Source organism: Pinus tabuliformis, chromosome J (assembly GCF_031772625.1).
Source record: "Pinus tabuliformis cultivar Carrire ecotype Pingquan chromosome J, CPIR1, whole genome shotgun sequence".
In the NCBI taxonomy this organism is placed as follows: domain Eukaryota; kingdom Viridiplantae; phylum Streptophyta; class Pinopsida; order Pinales; family Pinaceae; genus Pinus; species Pinus tabuliformis.
Genome location: NC_142295.1, coordinates 952543925 through 952548206, shown reverse-complemented (window position 1 = coordinate 952548206; position 4282 = coordinate 952543925).

The following is a 4282-nucleotide window of genomic DNA, read 5'->3' as shown; positions in this document are numbered from 1 at the left end:
CTCAGGTTTACTTCCCTTGAACAAAATCATGACTCAATTGTGACTACAAGGTAGCATATGATATCTTTGTATGAGTTCTTCATGCAAGAGGCATAATCAAGCTATCCATATGATTAGAAGAGGTAACCAATCAGAGGAGGACTGACTCGATAACAAGGTTAGGGCTCTCATAAGTCAAACTAAAGCCCACCCCAATGGAGGAAAGACTTTCTTTTGATTGCTTTGTTCAAGGGCGACACGACTGACTCTAACTGCCATCAAAATATGGAAATAATGTCCTATTCCTACTCTTTTTTGGAATATATATATTTTTTGTATTTTTCTTTTATATGGAGCTTGAAAAAGAATAAAAGAATGCTATAGTACAGTGGAAAGAATGAGTGTCAGAAAAAACAGATGCTCTAGTTCCTGGGAGGGGACATTTCTATGCTCAATGCAAGGTGATGAAACTGGTCATGGACACTCAAAGGAATGTTGTTTCCATAGGTATAAGGGTGTGTCAAGTTGGAGAGGCTAAGTGATTGCAAGATTGATTTTGCAGAAGACATGGTCGAAAAGTGGCTTAAACATGAGTCCAAGTGAAGCCGGCTCAAGGCTAAAAGGTGAAAGTAGTCAATATGAAATGCAGTAGTACAACTCAACACAAAGGAGCCTCTAGGGTATAAGGCTAGAAAGTGACACATAAGAACGAGAATGAGTCTTCATTGCACAAGTCATGGAGGGACTAAAGAGGACTCTTGAACCTGCTCAATATAGCAACATGGGCAGCCAATGTCAGCGAGGATCTAACTAAGATGCCCATGTAAAGGATGGCTCTACCATTGCATCATGATTTTTAAAGTCGGTGAGTGAAAATGGTTTGCAAACCAAGATATGATGGGGTCGACCCTATGGCTAATGTATCGCAGTATGGAGGCTAGTATGAAAAATGCAGTGGAAAGTGGTATTCCCTAACCTATATGCCAGTAAGAAAACGATACCTTCCATGACAGGTTTGCGGTCATGGGACCAAAATGATGTCTTGAAGAAGTCTCCAAAATTTCCTGTAAAGACAACCCAGTCTCGACACTCCAAGCCAAAAGGTCAAAAAGTCCATAAGACAAAAATCAATTTTTGAAAAAATATTTTGTATTTTCCAACTTATATAAGGACTTTTGGACTCATAGTTTTTTCATTTGTGTTTTGAGCAAGGAGTTGTGGAGACAAACTCAAGCAAGCTTCCTTCGACCAATTGAACCATTCAAATCACTCCAAAACTTCTAGGTAACCCTTATATCCTACTTTTAATTGTTTGTGATACTTTTTAGATGTTTCTTTTCAAGTTTTGATCGTGGGAAAATATGTCAAAAAATTCAACTCTGTGTACATGCGGGTTGAATATGGGTAACCCGCGTATACGATGACCCTACACATGATTGTGTGAAAAGGGAACTCGCGTGTGCACGAGTAAAAATTTTAAAACATAAAACTAACGGTTTGAAACATCTTTTTGGACAAGATGACCATCACCTAGAGAGAAAGAGAGCATAGTTCTATAGATAATGAACTAATGGAGGACCAAAATGCTTTGTATGCTTTAAGAGGTTGTGGCTTGCTAAAAAAAATTTAAGATACCAAATATGAAAGCCAACACATGATTTCTTGAGCTTTTTATTCATTACTGGAGTGTAGAGGATGATGCCTTCATGATCAATCAAATGCCCCTAAGGATTGAGATCAAAGATATATACTTTATTACCAGTCTTTCCCAAAGTGGAGAGGTGGTGCATTCGACTGATAGGACAAGGGGTAGTCTTACTGTAGAAGACTACGTCCACATATACTGTCATCTTGAAAAGATTGGAATTCAAATTCCAATCAAACACATGGAGAGCTTGTCCTTGAAGATTTTACTATTTACCATTGCCAGGGTAAATGTCTCAGCTGCTTTACATCAGGCCTCATGAGTATCTATGAGCCTCGCAATGGAATGTCTCACCACTGTGTTTGATTGGTGCACGCCTCTATTGACTAACATGAAGAACCAAATGACTTCCATTCAGAAGGGTCAGACGATGAATTTTGAGTATGGCACAATGTTAAGCTCATTCTTCTTTGAGAAAGTATCTGGGCTTTGAACCAAGGTATTATTGACTATTAGCAGCCCTTGGGATCCACGAACGGGTAGATGGGCTAACCTGATGAAATGCCTTGGTGGTAATGATGTGCCTAGGAAGAATTTTGATGACGAGTTTTTCACATGGTGGGATCAATAGTTCATCCCAGTTGATGACTACCCCTACGCGGGGATGGATTTCCGAGGAGATCCAGATTTAGTGTTACCACCAAATGTAGCATGGGGTGCCATAGGTAATATTTTTTTAATTTTAAAGAATTCTTTTCCTTAACAAACTTAAAAATATTTTTGGTGAGACAAGACACTTACAAAATATATTGATCATGTTTCAAATGTGGGACCAGTGAGACCTAATGGATTTACCAGACATAGGTGTCGCGGGAGAGATGCCGAAGGGGCTACAGTTGAGATGAAGAGAGTTCTTCATGCAATTCAGAGGAACTTGGTGAGGCTGACTCACTAAGTACCCATGATAGCCATAGAGGATCTACCCAAGGATATGTAGTGTCACATGGTAGGAGTACCACGGGACTGGGTGCGGCTATTCCAGTTTGTAGCCAATGCTGTTGTTTATTTTCTGGCTGCTCATCTTGGGCCAGCTAGATATATGATAAGATCTTTTTATGATTGGACATGATGATGGGCATAAGCCCATATTTTGTAGGGCATTTTGTCCCAATTTTGTATATTATGTTTTGGACATAAACCTACAGGCGATTTTATGATATATACAGATGACGCTTTCGATTATTTTTGATATTTTTTAATTTGATGAATGATTGATATGGAAATCTAATGCTTGATTAGCAATAGAATCTGCTAATGAATTTTCTGATCATGGAATGTGAACATATGTGATATAAACAAATGATTGTTGCAACAATATCACTCTAAAAAATTGGCGATACAAATAGGGATCTCGTACTTGATAAGTGTTATTCAACTGAGCTACCACCAGTTGTGAGTCTAAATAAACCACTAATGAATCATTACCAAGAGATATTACTTCGGATAGAAAATTAATAACGACAATATATTTGACAATATTATTTGAAGAAGGACCGATACATACTGCTCTCGAAACCATCAACTAGCTAGATGAATAATAAATGACCCAAGCCGTGGAAGCAAGGTTCCATGTATGCCTACTTGCACCATCGGTGAATCCTAGATATACTGAATCATCCATCAATACCTGCCAAAGTAGATCAAAATTATTTACATCACTAAAACCACTAGATAGATATGTACAAAGATACGATATATACAAACAAGTAAGTGCTCGGCCAAAGCCTAAGAAAATTACTTCTTAAGGTAGATCCCATTTCTGGGCTTCGCCAACTTGTTTCCTTCAAAGTCAATTAATTCATAAGCCCCCTTTTTCAAAACATGCTTGACTATAAAGGGACTGTACCACATAGATTTGAACTTGCCTACCCCCAGGGCATCTTTGTCTTGATCGTAGACCAGGACAAGGTCGCCTTCAAAAAAATTCCGAGGACGGACAACTTTATCGTACTGAGTTTTTATCCTTTTCTTATGGGCTTCATTTATTATGGCGGCATCTTGACGCTGCTCATCAAGATGCTCCAAATGAATGAGGCGTTCCTTGAGACTAGAAGTCTCTAGAAGAAGTTCTACAACTAGCTTAAGAGAATGAATTTCACATTCGATCGGAAAGATAGAGTCCAAGCCATAAACTAGTTGAAAAGGAGTAAAACTAGTGGTAGTCTTGACTGACATTCAGTATGCCCAAAATGACGGATACAACATGATGTGCCAATTGGATCGAGCTTTGTCAATTGTCCTTTGTAGGATGATTTTAAGGGACTTGTTCACGGATTCAACCTGCACATTGGCCTGAGGATAATATGGAGATGAATGCTTCTGCCGGAAACCTAACTTGAGAGCTAACTCGGACATCAGTTGATTTTGGAAGTGACTGCCATGGTCAGTGAAAATATCTTTAGGGATACCAAATCATGAAATACCCTGATTGAAGAGAAACAAGGCTGATGTTTCATTGTCATTTTTTAAAGTAGGGATAGCCTCAACCCACTTTTTAAAGTAGTCTACGGCTACAATGATGTACTTGTGATTTGCCACCGAAGGCAGATTACAAGTAGTAAAATCAATGGCCCACTTCATAAAAGGACTGAAAGTGAT